At 42.8% G+C, this 16,993-nt stretch overlaps 1 long non-coding RNA gene across 1 annotated transcript; it reads left to right on the top strand.

Annotated features, from left to right (window-relative positions):
• The first annotated feature begins 290 nt into the window (after positions 1 to 290).
• LOC145551524 (uncharacterized) lies at positions 291 to 3,799 on the top strand. Its single transcript, XR_014087394.1, has 2 exons — positions 291 to 3,092; positions 3,209 to 3,799. It is a non-coding gene; the product is annotated as an uncharacterized LOC145551524 (long non-coding RNA).
• Positions 3,800 to 16,993: the final 13,194 nt, after the last annotated feature.

Below are 16,993 nucleotides of genomic sequence, written 5' to 3'. Positions count from 1 at the left end.
TTTACTGTTCCAGCAATTTTGATGTATAAACTCGAAAACATTTGTTTTTAATCTTACACAAATAATAATCTTGAATATTAAGAAACTATCTAAATCACCAGAAAAGGTTGAATGTAGAATGCAGTGCTGCGAATCTTCAGATTCTCAATTTTTCACTTCTTTCGCTGAGATAAAGCCGTTTTTGCCCTTTCAGGTGATGTCATGATTCCATACCCACATGCAGAACACTCTCATGGAGTCATATGAAAAAGATAATAAAGTTCGACAATACAATAAATGAGAATGCCATGCTCCTTGGGTAGGTTGATCAAGCCATGCTGTGTGTCCGAGATAAAAATAAGAGTTAAATCGAGTTAAATTGAGATTTGAGTTGTGTATATATGTGCAGGATCATGTGTAAAGTCTCAAACAGGATTATTGAGGAACCACCATTAGACTTTCATTCTCCAAAGATGAATCAGGAATTGAAATCAGATTAATGCAGAATAATTCAAACCTTTATTTCCAAGAGAACACCAAAATCAGGTTTTAAACTGAGTTAAATCCAGCTTTATTCTTCTATCCTTTACTTTTTAGATTTTTAGTGGTCCCAAAATAAGGTTGAATGACTGATTGTAAACGGAGAAGACTTCTCCAGCAGTTCAGCTGTAGGCACATGCGTTCTCTGTGATCAAAATGGCAGCTGTAGTATGTAGTAAAGAAGGAGCCATAATGTACTCCGGGCAAGTCCAGCGGCCATATAGTCCAAATCTAATAGTCTGTTCGGGTTCTTCGCCGATCTCCAGTTCTTTTCAAAGCTCTTTTTAACTAATATAGTCCGAAAGAGGAGCTCATGCTGATTTCAACAGTATAAAATTTGTCAGGGTTTGTATCAAAGGCCAGTAAGCTAGAAGCCGATTTAAAGGCCCAACCTCAAAGTATGCTGAGAAATACATGTTTGTAGTTCAAGTCTGATTTTCTGTTCGATTCTTCGCCGATCCCCAATTCGTTTTAAAGCTCGTTCTGACCCAACTAATTTAAAAGAGAAATTTGTGCTGAATCCAATGGTATAAAGTTTAACAGACTTTGCATCAAAACGATCAAACTAGAAACTAATTTAAAGTCCCAACCGCTAAGCATTATGGGTAAATGAAGCGGACATGTTTGTAGTCCAAATCTGATTGTGTAGTTCCAGCCCTGGGCAGAAGCTCAGAAGTGAAATTAAAAGCTGTAATCAAGCTTCATATCAGGAAAATGAGTTTGCAAACAAAGAATTAGAGCTTGGTGAAAAAGCAGAGTTTTAAAGACAGCACTCAGCCTTCAGAGGAGCATTCAAGTAATGCATTCTGGGTAAAACTCGGACATGTTTGTATTTGATTTTATTGAACCGTTCCAGCGCTTGCAGGGCTGAATCAAGCTTCATGTCAGAAAAACTGAGTTATAAAATAAAAAAATTAAAAATGAAATAAAAGAAAGTAATGAAAAAAGGACTCCACAATCAAAATTCCAATCTTCAGAATAGGAAACAAGCATCCTGTGGAAGCTCAGAGCGGAAACCTAAAGGTGAGCAGGGTGTGTGCATTTGATCTCGGGGTAGCAACGTTTGGTGATGTGTTTAATGTATTTATCTCCTTTAGCTCCACAGACAACGCTCTGAGGCCCAAAAGGTGGAGGCGAAGCTGTGAGGGATAAACAGACATGGGCACTTTTCTCAAGTCTTTTAGGATAACCCTGAATGATGTGCTGCCTCCTAAAAAGATTCCCCCCTGACAAGGAGCCTCTTTGACAAGTGGTAGTTTATTCAGTTTAAGACGAGGCGGGACCACCTGATTGAGTGTGTTTTTTGTTTTTTTTCCCCTCCTCGTACTGACCCTACCTTACCAGGTTCTGATGCAGGGCGTGTTATATTCAGCTCTAACCGCATGCATGTGTAACAGTTATGGGCTATGCAGCCAACTGCGGCAACAAAAGCAGCATCAGAAGATGGTTCTTTAGGGAGCCTGAGGTGTGAATGAAGACACAAAGAAATGTTTTAGTTTTAGTGTATATATATTAGTGATTTGGGGGGGAAAAAACAATTACAAATATACAAAGAGACACAAATTAATTCAAAATAAATCAATTCAATTCTTGTCCTTTTCTTAGCTCGCCATCGGTTTCAAAGAGGATCTGAGGATCTGATCCATCATGAAAAAAAAACCGACATAAAAGGCCAAAAAAAAAACCATTAAGTGTTTTATCAAACAACAATTATGTGCAAACACACATGCAATAAATATCAAATTCAAATGCAATTATTAAATATCTAATAATTCAACTAAACATTTCAGTCAGGTTAAATTAACCATAATTTAAATAAAAAGAATATCAATCATATTTCAAACTAATTAATTTAGGTTAAATTTGAAATCAAAGTACACTTTCAAAATATCAAGAGAAAATAAATCAACTCAAAATACTCAGTGGGGAAAAGGAGGGAAAAAAAGTAAGTTAAATAAATTATATTGCACAATTTCAACTTAAATGTAGCTACATCCTATTTTAATAAATTTTATTACAACAGTGCCAAAGCTTCCACAAAACCAATGATCAGGTTACCTATGTGCAGAGAGTGGGGTGTACTAGACCACAATCAGGGTGACGCCCAGGTAACAAACGCCAGTTCAGTAGATCAAATCAGTGGTTGCAGAGATTTTGATTAATTTGCCAGGATGAATTTTCAGCAAGACGCCAAACAGCCAGCCACAATCACAGTGGAACAGGTGACGTTGTTCAAACTGCGCTGGAGGCGGGGCTTTAAATAAGTTGCAGAGTTTGGGACAAAACAGGACATGGGCCCACAAAAATAAGTCTTGATTAATTGACTAACTGCGAATAACACATGGGTTGTTTCTGTCTCCTGGCCAAATGGAGCAGGTAGAAGCCCATATTGGCCAAGGTGGAGAGCTTCATTGCAAACTTGGAACTGTAACACTGCAGAGGAGGTCCTGGAGATCTGTGCAGCACTATCAACCACACCCCAAAATCCAGCCAGGACTTTATGTTCCACATCCAGGACCAGAGGTGAACGGGACTTACCATTTTGGAGAGCAAGAAGACTGTCAGCAGAAGAGGTGGATGGATATCAAATGCTGGTTCCTGGATCTTGTTTTGGAAACTGACACTTCTGTAAATAAAATTAATTCATAAATAATATTTTTTTTTCTTCCACATGACTCTTTGCGACCAGGACTTTCATCAAGGGGTCCATCACGACTACCATGGAATATTGCTGCCCAGGCTGGGGGCTTGCGGGGTTCCTGAATGCGGGACAAGATGCGTACATTTACTTTTTCAAGTCTGGGGACCAAGGACTTCTGCATAAACTCTCAGGTCCACCTGTGTGACAGTCATCCACAGCTCGCCATGTTTGGCTGACTGATTAACTTTTCTGTCAAAAACTTCAACACCTATCAGTGAAGTTCCCAGGCCTGGCAGACACATTTCTCCTAATAAAAACAAGAGATATCAAACTGGGAGAGGAGATCTACATGGACTAGGGGTGAGGCAGCACTTGTTTAGGGTTGGAAGGCCAGGTGATGATCTTAGCTGGATGGGTGAGGTTTGCTCATCTCCCCCCAAGAGAAATAGTTTAGTCTTATGTTGACAATGTTCTATTCAATAATTTATCAGTTTAAATATTTTTAATTTGACTGTGGTGTTGTATTAAAAATTCAGTGTTTGAAGTTTTAGTATTGTAATTGCTCTTTTGTGTGTACTCCAAAGTTCAGTATGACTTTAAATTGTGTTGTTGCAATTAAAGTTTTTGTTTTGTCTTGTGCTTCTGGGTTGACCAACCATGGTACAGAATGTTTTCCTTTTGCATTTGTTTTAAACTTTGGCTTTGAGCATGTGTAAAATGTTTGGTCAAAGGGCCAAGGCAGCTGACCTTCCTTGCAGTGGAGGACATTTTGTTTGAGTTCAACTCAAAAACAATCTTCGTTGGGCAGCTTGCTGTTCTTTTTATTGCCCACTAGATTGAGGCATTGCCATGTCAGGTGAAATCTGTATCGCTGTGACAGCTATTTTCAACTTTAGCATTGCTTCCTGTTGCATAAAGATGGCCCAAATGAAACACACTGAGGTTTGTGGATTAGAGCTGAGAAAATGAAACATATTGAGAGGTCAGATTCCTTTTGCAAGATATTGTAAATGTCATGTTGGGTTCCAGTTTTTTTACCCAGATAAAGAACACCACCAGGAGAACAGATAATCAGATAAAGTTTATTTTAACAATGATGAGAATGTGAGAATCTGAATCTGGTCCTTGGGAGGGGCTACGGGGTCGTCAGTTTTCTGAAGAGTAGTGAGAGGAAAATGGTGAGGTTGAGGTCATTGAAAAAATTGAATCTTTGAAACAATCAGAAATATCTTACTTGTTTTAGAAGGAGATTTTAACCAAAGAGGAGATACTGTGGGCTCCAGGGTTTGGTCTCTTTGTGGGCATTCTTGAAGTGATTCAGGTTCCAGTGAGTTCTTGATAGAATGGGTTCTTTGTTGGAAATGAGGAGGCCGCATGCGGTGGAGGGCGGACAGGTAAGATCAGGTGGGCAGGAGTGAGCTGACGGACGTCAAGGTGTTGGCAGTCAGCTCCTCATATACTCCAGGATTATTAGCTGATAGATCACAGGTGCTCTGGCTGAGTCAACAGGGATACTCTCCACATGTGCAGCCTCCAGTCGCCCTCTAGTGGATTTAAAAAGGGAAGCAGCAGGCAGACAGAAACTTCTTCCCCACAAAGAAACAAAAAACCCTGGTTCCCAGCATGCTGGAGTAATTATTTTATTTAAAAGTTTAATAGGACAGAATCCAAGACTGTTTCATTTTTATCCAACCAACTTGAAATTTTTCCAAATCTGTTTCTGCTCAACCAGTAAAAGCAACAAACATAAAAACGAAATGCTAATTATTTCTGAAAAACATTTCAACTCCATATGTGATACTTTATTGGAACATCTTTATTGATAACTTTCACTGGAAAAGCATTTGGACTTTACCAAATATATGATAACTAATTAAGTAAAAGTGTCTTATAAAATTATTCACAGAATTTACCCCTCCAAAGTTTTTATACAGTGTTTTAACAACAACATGGATATTATTTGCTCTTTTGTTAAGGAAACACAGAACATGTTTTATTTATTTTGGCCTTTTCTCTGTTAAATTTTTTAAAAGTATTTTCATTCTGATTTCTGCTTCTATTGAACCATATGTCTACATTTGTTTTGAACATGTATTGTTTTGCTTCATTAACTATCCAACAGCTAAAACATTTTTTATATTATTAATCTTATATACTTAGCCAAATGGCACATGCATAAATGCAGTTACACTAATAAAAAATCACTTCTTTCCATTTTTGGCAATGAGGTCAAACAATATATCAAAACTATTGGACATTCCACCAATACTAAAGCTATTAAAATATGCACTTTATGTTCTCTTTAATGTATTTATGTAATACTAGGCTGATGTACTGGCGGTCATTATGTCACACTCTATGCTGTTTTTGTAATATGTATTTTGTATCTCAATCAAGATTATAAACAAACAAAAAAAAACATGCATCCTGGAAGGCGTGCCATGTTCATGCTGGAGGAGAGAGAGGGCGGAGGGGTAAGTGAAAGGGTTTTAAGTTACTCCCCCTGCTGGCAGCCCCATGCATGGCATCATAAAACAACATGGAACTATAATATACAAATACATGGAAATGAAAAATACTTCTACAAATAGATGGGCTGTGATTGGTCTTATAGTGTATTACACTAACATGATTGAATATATATATATCTTGTTTACTTAATATCATGCAGTGTTGTAATATAATAAAATTTGTAATTTGTTATAAAATAAATGTCTTTTTAATCATTAATATTTGTCGGTCTGTTTAATTTGATTAGGTTTTGATCTGGATTGTTTGGAGAGCTCCATTTTCAATGACAGTCCTATGCTGCCATCTAGTGGAGGGTTAGGCATATAGGATGAAACCCACTTGCACATTAGAGCAAATAAAATAAACAAAAAAATGGTGGGGGGACAATCTTGGCACAGAGAATATGTGGAAGGGGCCTCACATACTCTCCAAGTTTGGTCGGTGTGGCTCCTTCCTTTGACACAGCTGCCATTGACCTCCATTCATTTGAGGAATTGCTCACTCAAAACAACTCCAAAATTATAAATGCTCTTTTCACCAAACTTGGTTTTCTATGCTCCGTCCACCCCTCTGCCCACCACATTTGGTGGACCGAGCTAAAGACTCCCATTCATTTTTCTCTCTAGTCAATCTGGCTAGGAATATAGAGCTGGGTTTTAACCCTCAGTGGCCTCTTACTTCAACTTAGCCAGATTTTATTCCATTTTTATTTGTTTTTTAACTGTTTTGGAAATAAATCATACTTTACTTTTAAAATATCATCTCTGAGCCTCTGTTGGATGAAGGGTTTGCTGCTCTGAAGACTAGTCTTTAGTTTTAAGCATCTACTCTTTTAACCATGTTTTATTTGATTTGATTTTTATTCAAACTCAATTTTTAAGACAGAAATCACAGCACAGATTCAAATCTCATCTCTGAGCTTCTGCTATTTGCCAAAAATGTGAGTAAATGCCATTCTGAACATCAGAAATGGCCTTTAAAATATCTGTCAGCATTTCCCAGAATGCATTGCATAGTGGAGCTTAAAATTGTAGCTTGAAGTTCAACTGTTTTTGCTGCAAACCTTAACAAACCATATACTGTTGTTATCAGAATGAGCTCAGCTGTTGAACTGGATGACTTAGAATGAACTTGGAAACATATAGAAAATCAGCACCATGACTCAGAATGGGGTGCATTTTGTTGAACTGCTGCCTGCTGATCATAGAGGACACATCCCATGGTGGCAGCTTTGGGTAAGTTAATGTGGTCATTTACCCTTTTTAAATCACATAATACTGATCATTCTAGAGGTCTTGCGGTATATGATGGCACTAGAATGACCTTACTCATACTGGGGTGCTGAATCCCAGCAGGTGCCTAGAGACCTGGAAGGCAGCAGCTTGCTGTGGCTGGTCCAGGTTCTCTTTCCTTGGGAGGATGGCTGGGTGGTAACTTTGCTATGGCTGCTTTTGTTCATTCCTCTTGGTGGTACTGTAGCATGGGGAGCCTTAACAACATGGTTGAGTTCTGCTGGTGCACAGTTCATGTTGGCTAGCTTGGTGGCAAAGGTGAGTCAGTGCCCCACCAAGCAGACCATTGGCACTCAACCCAGACCAGACCAAAAGAGAATCAACGGAGAACGCTTCTGCTTCCTGGGCATGCTAGTTCCACCTTGCGGTGTTAACGGATGGCGTGTTTTTGAAACCAGGGGCGCGGTACGTATCAGCCTTCCCAGGTTCCGCCTATAGGAACAGCACGTGGGTTATGGTCACCGGAAATAAAACCGCGAGGCATTACCACTTAACGTGGTCCCACAGAGCTGAAACTTCGTGGGGGTGTTCAGTCCGACCCCATGGACCGTATGCCACCGCTTGTTCAATCCAGGCACGCCCCCGTGGGGTCGATCCGGACCCCCCCATTCCTAAAAACGGCACCGGCCCCCCAGCAAGAACCGTAGTAGCTGGAGCTATAAAAATCGGTACGTTTAAAGAGCTAGACGAGATCGCAAAGCCTGCCAAGCCGCTTCGCGATCGGATCAAAATTGCCCTGTCAGCGCCCGTTAACAGCGGGGCAAAATCACATAGGTTTAACTGTACATTTCACAGTTAAACCTATGGAGAAACCCAACATTTTTTACCAGGGTTAGGGTTAGGGTAGGGGAAACAAACTTTAAATTCTGTCGCCGAAGGCGACAGAATTTATGATGCACAGTCCATCACTGCACCCCAGTCCCTCCGAACCCCGGCTCCGGTTTAGATTAAATTATCATTACAAAGGAGAAACAGTTAAAGGAATGAGAGGTTCAAAGATTAGGTTGTTATGATGGGAATTAAAGGTTAGGATGAGGCAATAGGGGTCAAAGAGGTTAGGGTAAGGTTAAATAATTTGGGTAAGGTTAAATAGAAAGCAAGTTCTAGAAATGTAGAATAGTATGCAGTTGGAAAGTCATAATGGGTCAAATTGACATATGAAAATAATAATACCTTTAGGTTGGTAAAAAATATATTAATTAAACTTTTCATTAAGGCCTCTAGGATGTCTAGTATCTAGTTTAGAGATCCAAAGTTTTTCAGCTGTTCGCCGTTGACCCACTGTCCATCTAAGATCAGCTTGTATTACAGTGGCAGAGACAGACTCCCAACCATGAGAAATAAATGTTGAACTAAATGTGTTTGTGTTTTTCTTTTTCTGAGGATATTATATTTGTGTTGAGCAAACCTTACTAGTATAGTGTTTTTAGTTTCTCCTACATATTGCATTCCACATTTCTTACAAGTTATCAGATAAACACAATTTTTCGAGTATGGATTGCCTTCATATTTGGATAAGAATACCTTTTTATTATAGAAACTGCGCAGCCATTTAAGGTGCTGGAAAAACTGTCCTCTCCTTTTGGTTCTGGGTTGAACCAAAGGTGGGATTTTAGCCTTAATTAAGTAATCTCCCAGATTCTTGTTTCTTCTAAAAGCTCCAATAACTCTGTAATCCCTCAACATTTGGGTTTCCTGGACCAGCTTTTGAAAGTTGTCCTTAATGACCTTGGTCAATTTGGTTGCCTGTGGAGAAAACGTGGTAACAAAAGGCAACAGGGGGAGACGTCAATAGGTTTTGTTTTCAAAAACGATTTAAAACATTTTCTTAAAAAAGAGCGACAGTACCCCCTGTTGGCCAAAGCGGAAAATAAGGTTTTGGTGGCTTCTTTAAAATCAGTTTCTTGAGTACAGATTCTGTGGAATCTTAACAGTTGGGATTTAATAAGTCCTGCAAAAGTGTGTTTGGGGTGAAAACTTGTCTTAAATAATAAAGCATGAGTGTCTGTTGGTTTGAAGAAGACTTTTATGTCCAGAATATGATTTTTATGGAAATTTGGACCTTTGAATGTTGTCGTATCTAAAAAGTCAATGGCATTTCTATTAATGTTTGATTTTAATTTTATAGATGCATTATGACTGTTCAAGGTCACCAAGAATTCCTCAAACTCTGTCTCAGAATGCGACCATATTCCCCAAATGTCGTCTAAGAATCTAAAGTAACAACCGGGTTTTTTGGAGCATTTTTCTAGAGCAGAAGTCTCCCATTGGGCCATAAAAATATTTGCGTACGCTGGTGCGAACTTTTTGCCCATGGCCGTACCTTTAATTTGAAGAAAAAATTCCTTGTTGAACTCAAAATCGTTCCTGGTGAGGTTAATTTCTAATAACTGCAAAAGCTCTTTTTCCGGTCTTTTTTTATCTGGAAACTTTCTGAAAATCTGTTTCACCGCTTCTATTCCTTCCTTGATGTCTATGTTTGTATACAGACTGTCAATATCCAATGAAAAAAGGAAAGATTCTTCTGGAACAACCAATTTTTTAACCTTTTCCACAAAATCATACGTGTCCTTAATGTAGCTGTCATGTTTTGTGGATAAGGGGTTCAGAAAATAATCCAAGTATTCTGCTGTGTAGTAAGTTTCACTATCACAGTCAGAAACTATGGGCCGCCCTGGTGGTGTTATGAATGGAACTGACCAGCTGGCAGGATCTTTATGGATTTTTGGAAGCATGTAAAAGAGTCTCGCCCTCGGTTCTTTGGAACCTAATAGATATCTTTTTTGTTTGATATTAATGAATTTCTTTATATATAAATTATTAATTATTTTTTCCACCATTGAAACAGTTTCTAAATAAATTGGTTTTTCTAATTTGGAATAATATTTCTTGTCATTAAGTTGTCTATATCCCTCTTCTAAATATTTATCCCTATCAAATATTACTATCGCACTCCCTTTATCGGCTGGCTTTAAAATAATGTCCTTATTATGGTTAAGTTCTTGTAAAGCTTTAATTTCCTCTGAAGTGAGATTAGATTTTATATTAATTGGATAAAAGTGATTTGAAAAGAATTTCTGATCAGCCTTGATCAGGTTAAGCGTTTGGGGTGGAAGTTGGCCCATAGAGGGCGTCCAATCTGATTTTAGTGTAAATGGCTGAGGCTCTGATTCAGGTTTATCTTTATAATATAATGCTAGTTTTATTCTTCTGTGATATTGTTGCATGTCAAATTCGCCTTGTAGCCTTAATTTTTTACTATACTCTGTAGTTGGAATGAAATTTAGACCTTTATTGAGTAAACTGTATTGCGCATCCGAAAGTGTGAATGAATTGGAAAGATTAACAACACTTTTCATCCCCTCCCGTTGTAACGGGCTTATGGGGATGTTTAGTTTACATAATCACTCCAATGTTTGAGCATGTGAATTGCCGTGGTTCTTGTCCAATGGACATGATCTCTTTCTGTGTTGAACTGGTCATCTGGTAGAACCGGAATGTGGTCCTCCAGGCCTCCAATGAAGTTGTTAAGATGTTGTAACATGCCTTTTTCTCTGTCAGGAAGATGTGTAGAGAAGTTGACCATCGGAATGAAGATTCTTGCTTCCGGGAAGTAGTCCTGGGCTGCCTGCAGCGTTCTTTTCAGTTCCGCCACCGGTGTCCTCTTGTCCCTCTGTGACCTGTTACACAACCCAAAAGAAAGAACAAGCTTCTCCACCGTTACATCAGTCGTGGCCTTATCAAGAATAGTCTCTGCATGACACCATTTTGCCCCTGGGAAACTGTCAATCTGGACATTTTTAGTTGCAAAAGATGGCATTCTCGCCACATTTGAGTCCCCCATAATCAAGTTTTTCTTTTTGATATGGAGACTCCAGTCCTGAAACTTTCTCGGTGTGTTGGCGTGTTTAGTTGGTGTGTAGATCTGTAGTTCAGGTGAAGCAGTGGGCTCTTCTTCTATAGTCTCCACCTGTAGTTGTGTCTGGACACTGGATTTCAGTCTACTGATGTTAATGGGGCTCAATCTGGGGCAGAACGCGCTGGTGGGGGATTTCGGTTTTTCACCGTCATCATGTGTTTGTAGACTTAATTCTTCAGTTAGATCTCTCACTGTCTGCCCCTCATCGATTGTAGATGGTGAAGGGTCAGAGGGTGGATCTTGAAGAGAGGGATCAGAAGAAAGAGGGGGCTCCTCAGAAGGAGCATCTCCCTCCTTGTCCGAATTTCCTCCTTGCTGGTCAGCTGCTCCTCTCCGTCCTGTTTCTCTCCGCTCCGGAGGTTCTTGGTTGGCCTGCTGGTGATCTTCAGAATCCAAGTCTGAATGATAACTCTCTTCCTTGTCACTTTCATCAAAGATGGTTGTCCAATCTGTGTTTTGTTGTTGTTCAGTCATTGTAGCAACCGTTTTGAGAGGTGTGTGGTGATTAGGGGGTGGAGCATGGATCTCAGCTGTAACCAATCTCTGGTTTGTGCGGGTGGTGTGTGATCTTACTGGTCCCTCACGGGGGGGTAGTGGCATTGTCCTCCCTCTGTCAGGTTGATTCCTGTTTGTCTCCCCTCTAGTTGGTTCTCTGCTGTCTGTCACGTCTCTGGCTGGTTCTATCGTTTTCCTTTGCCTGTTTGTAACATGTGAAGATTCACCTCTGATTTGAGTGGTGTGTTCCCGTCCGGTCCTCAGGGCAGGTTCCACAGATGCTCCCTCTGTTGTTCTCAAATCTGCCATCTTTGCCACAATGACCGCTTGTGTTTGGTCCAGCGTCTCTTCTGCGAGTCTGCGACCCAGGTTTCTTTGGGCCCAAGACGTTGCGATTTCAAAAGGAGGGCGCCAGTCATCTGCAGAGAGCTGAGAGAGAATGTGGACTTCTGTCTCCATGTTAACATTGTAATGATCTTGCAAAATGGTAGCCGTGGTTTCGGCCCAATTTTTTGCATTCTGTTCAATTAAAGTCTGTGTGTCCTTATTAGGAAATGCCGGTTTCACAAAAGTGGATAGATTTTGTGTCATTTTTTTCAAAGATGGAGGATGCTCCTTCTGTGAAACATTATTTAGATGATGTATGGATTTAATCAGTCTATAGATGACACGAACCTTTTCCCGGAAGTCTGGGTCATCTGACTGGATCCGATCCGTCTGGGGTCTCATCCGTTGTCTGGGGGGTGGAGGGTTGAAATACCTCCTGTTTCTGTTCGTGTTCCGTACTTCTCTCTCCTCTCGTTCACTCATCCATCTGTCATCTCTGCGCATTCGGGTGCGGGGATAAAAGGGTGCCGCTTCACCCCTGCGATCTCCATCTCTGCGGTCCCCTCTCACCTCCATGCGTCTTCCATACCTGGTAACTGCAGCGTAGGTTTGTCGTCTTTCCAAAGAGGGGTAATCACGTCTGCGGTTTTGCCACCTTTCACCGGATGGATAGTCGTCCCTTCGTCCTAGCCGCCTTCCTTGTGAAGGGTAGTCCCTCCTGGGTCTTTGTCGCACATCAGGAGGGGAAAAGTCGCTCCGGTAGAACCGCTCCGGCCCATAATAGTCATATCTTCGGTCCCTCTCCTGCAAACGGTTCTCTCTGCGACCCCTTCTACTTTGTACTTGTGTCCAACCATCATCATAACCCTCAAAAAAGTTCGGCATGTCTTCTCTTATAGTTGTCATTTAGCTCAAAAACAATCGTGTCATGTGCTAACAGTTAGCTAATTGGCTACATGCTAACATCAAAAACGGAGCTTGAGTTAATTGCTGAAACGCACTTTTAATTTGTATTTCAAAGTACAAAAATAAACAAAAACAAGCCAAGATTGCAACGTTTCGGTTTACAGCGAAACCTTCATCAGGCTGGCTTGTTTAAAGTTGAACAAAGACTTACAGTAAACAGCGTTCTCTAAGCGTCAGGTGTAGTCCAAAATGCGCTGTCACCGCTGCGCTGCAACAAAATGTCCAACAATCTCTGACACTTCCGGTACTTGAACCAATAGAATAAAGTCTTTCACAGGTGTCTGCCACTCATCAAGAACAGAGTTTTGCCATTGGTCGTTCCTTCTTGGTGGTGTGTTCAATACATCCATTTTGTACATTAGGTTACAGTAAACAGTTTAGAATCTTCACACTTTTTTTACAACATTTTTCAGCTTTACATGAACCATCATAATTAGTTTCTTTTTATTCTTTATATACAAACAGTTCAATATACAATATTATATACATGTCTTTTAACCCAAATGTATTTGTCAACAAGCATTTTTCTTCTATGTTCCCATAATTCTCTTATGAATAAATCTTTATTCTCTAAAGAAAACCTTCCTCATTGAATTATGTTTTAATGTTATTATTCCTCACAAGATGTAAACACAAGAGTCCAGGAATTCAGGAGGCAGGTGGGCAGGAGGCACGGGCCGATTAGGGTAAACAAACTTTAAATTCTGTCGCCGAAGGCGACAGAATTTATGATGCACAGTCCATCACTGCACCCCAGTCCCTCCGAACCCCGGCTCCGGTTTAGATTAAATTATCATTACAAAGGAGAAACAGTTAAAGGAATGAGAGGTTCAAAGATTAGGTTGTTATGATGGGAATTAAAGGTTAGGATGAGGCAATAGGGGTCAAAGAGGTTAGGGTAAGGTTAAATAATTTGGGTAAGGTTAAATAGAAAGCAAGTTCTAGAAATGTAGAATAGTATGCAGTTGGAAAGTCATAATGGGTCAAATTGACATATGAAAATAATAATACCTTTAGGTTGGTAAAAAATATATTAATTAAACTTTTCATTAAGGCCTCTAGGATGTCTAGTATCTAGTTTAGAGATCCAAAGTTTTTCAGCTGTTCGCCGTTGACCCACTGTCCATCTAAGATCAGCTTGTATTACAGTGGCAGAGACAGACTCCCAACCATGAGAAATAAAATGTTTAACTAAATGTGTTTGTGTTTTTCTTTTTCTGAGGATGTTATATTTGTGTTGAGCAAACCTTACTAGTATAGTATTTTTAGTTTCTCCTACATATTGCATTCCACATTTCTTGCAAGTTATCAGATAAACACAATTTTTTGAGTATGGATTGCCTTCATATTTGGATAAGAATATCTTTTTATTATAGAAACTGCGCAGCCATTTAAGGTGCTGGAAAAACTGTCCTCTACTTTTGGTTCTGGGTTGAACTAAAGGTGGGATTTTAGCCTTAATTAGGTAATCTCCCAGATTCTTGTTTCTTCTAAAAGCTCCAATAACTCTGTAATCCCTCAACATTTGGGTTTCCTGGACCAGCTTTTGAAAGTAGGGTTATGGTAACTGGAAATAAAACCGCGTGGCATTACCACTTAACGTGGTCCCAGAGAGCTGAAACTTCGTGGGGGTGTTCAGTCCGACCCCATGGACCGTATGCCACCGCTTGTTCAATCCAGGCACGCCCCCGTGGGGTCGATCCGGACCCCCCCATTTCTAAAAACGGCACCGGCCCCCCAGCAAGAACCGTAGTAGCTGGAGCTATAAAAATCGGTACGTTTAAAGAGCTAGACGAGATCGCAAAGGCTGCCAAGCCGCATCGCGATCGGATCAAAATTGCCCTGTTGGTGGCCGTTAGAATATGTGGAAAATTATGGTTCCGGGCGGCCATTTCCCATTCAAATCAATGGAGCGGTTTTTCTGGAAACACGAAATTCAAACACCAGGGAGACCCACTTAACGTGGTCCAACGGAGCTGAAACTTCGTGGGGGTGTTCAGTCCGACCACATGGAACTAATGTCACCGGTTTTTCAATTCAGGCACGCCCCCTTGTGTCGATCCGGACCTGGGGTCCGAAAACCGCACATGGCTCTGAAGGGCCAAGCTTTGATGCTAGAGCTCCAAAATTCGGTATGTGTGTAGTCCGAGACGAGATCGCAAAGGCTGCCAAGCCGCATCTCGATCGGGTCAAAATTGCCCTGTTGGTGGCCGTTAGAAGATGTGCAAAATTTGGGTACGCAGCGAACACTCTCCAGTTAAACCTATGGAGAAACCCAACATTTTTTACCAGAATCTAAGTCCTGCTGCCTTACCAGGGGCACGAACTTCCAGGGCCTGCGTACTGCTGGGTGTAGTCCGAGGTGGGGTGCTTAAGTGTGGGTACACGTGCTCGGCCGGTGGGCCTGGCAGGCCCGGTTCTCAGTTGATGGCGAGAAAAAGTCTAAGTCCCAACCAGGGACCGGACAGGGGGCGCTCGGCCGGAAGAGGCTGGGGAGGGTAGCCTCTCCCCGGTCAACCCAAGGCCACATCGTAAAACTGAGTGGCCTTACCAGGGGCACGAGCTTCCAGGGCCTGCGTACTGCTGGGTTTAGTCCGAGGAGGGGTGCTTAAGTGTAGGTACACGTGTTCGTGTGGAGAGCCTGGTTCTATCGGGGGTGGGGGGGTTCCAAGACTGTGTCTGACCCCGGAGCCAAGTCTGGGTGTGGGCCTGGAGGTCAAGGCTATGTGGAGTTCCATGCAGCCTTGACCTCCAGGCATGGATGTCCCAGCCTGGATGTCCAGGCCTGGATGTCTCTGCCTGGATGTCTGTGCCTGGATGTCCAGGCCTGGATGTCTCTGCCTGGATGTCTGTGCCTGGATGTCCAGGCCTGGATGTCTCTGCCTGGATGTCTGTGCCTGGATGTCCAGGCCTGGATGTCTCTGCCTGGATGTCCCAGCCTGGATGTCCAGGCCTGGATGTCCCAGCCTGGATGTCCCAGCCTGGATGTCCAGGCCTGGATGTCCAGGCCTGGATGTCTCTGCCTGGATGTCTGTGCCTGGATGTCCAGGCCTGGATGTCTCTGCCTGGATGTCTGTGCCTGGATGTCCAGGCCTGGATGTCTCTGCCTGGATGTCTGTGCCTGGATGTCCAGGCCTGGATGTCTCTGCCTGGATGTCTGTGCCTGGATGTCCAGGCCTGGATGTCTCTGCCTGGATGTCTGTGCTGGATGTCCAGGCCTGGATGTCTCTGCCTGGATGTCCCAGCCTGGATGTCCAGGCCTGGATGTCTCTGCCTGGATGTCTGTGCCTGGATGTCCAGGCCTGGATGTCTCTGCCTGGATGTCCCAGCCTGGATGTCCAGGCCTGGATGTCTCTGCCTGGATGTCCCAGCCTGGATGTCCAGGCCTGGATGTCTCTGCCTGGATGTCTGTGCCTGGATGTCCAGGCCTGGATGTCTCTGCCTGGATGTCTGTGCCTGGATGTCCAGGCCTGGATGTCTCTGCCTGGATGTCTGTGCCTGGATGTCCAGGCCTGGATGTCTCTGCCTGGATGTCCCAGCCTGGATGTCTCTGCCTGGATGTCTCTGCCTGGATGTCTGTGCCTGGATGTCCAGGCCTGGATGTCTCTGCCTGGATGTCCAGGCCTGGATGTCTCTGCCTGGATGTCTGTGCCTGGTTCTGCAGGCCTGGATGTCTCTGCCTGGATGTCCCAGCCTGGTTCTGCAGGCCTGGATGTCCCAGCCTGGTTCTGCAGGCCTGGATGTCTCTGCCTGGATGTCCCAGCCTGGTTCTGCAGGCCTGGATGTCTCTGTTGCTCCAGGCCCGGATTTCAAATTCGTACGGAACCTAGGCAAACTATATACTGGAAGAACCGGGCGAGTCCCAGGAGTGCCCCGGTGGTCTCCGATTTCGCCTAGGACGTTCCCCCGATTTTTAACGAATTTTTAAGCGATTTGCGCCTAAGCGGGCCTGGGGGGGGGGGCGAGTAGGCGGTCCGGAAGGCCCGGAACCCGCTCATGCCGTACACCGTTGGATCCGGGCCGCTCCGGGGATTACTAGGGTGGCCTCCGTTTTGCTCCAGGACCTTCCTGCGGTCGTCTATGGGTGTTTAACCGTCTACCGGAAGTCGGGTCAAAAGTACCCTTTCCCGCGGTCCAAACGAACCGGGACTGGCACCATCGTGCTCCTGGGATGCCCCCGGTTCGGGTGATGTCACTCACGGAGGCCTGGACCAAAGTCCCGGTCCCCTAGGCCCGGTTCTCTGTCGAGGGTCTCAGCCCTCGCTCATCCCTCGCTCAGCCCCGCCCGGCGCGAGTATCTTCATCGGCTGCTCCAACATCATC

Source organism: Poecilia reticulata, chromosome 4, assembly GCF_904066995.2.
Source record: "Poecilia reticulata chromosome 4, P_reticulata-male-v2, whole genome shotgun sequence".
Taxonomy (NCBI): domain Eukaryota; kingdom Metazoa; phylum Chordata; class Actinopteri; order Cyprinodontiformes; family Poeciliidae; genus Poecilia; species Poecilia reticulata.
Note: the sequence above shows the minus strand (reverse complement) of the source record. Positions and strands in the feature narration are given on the sequence as shown.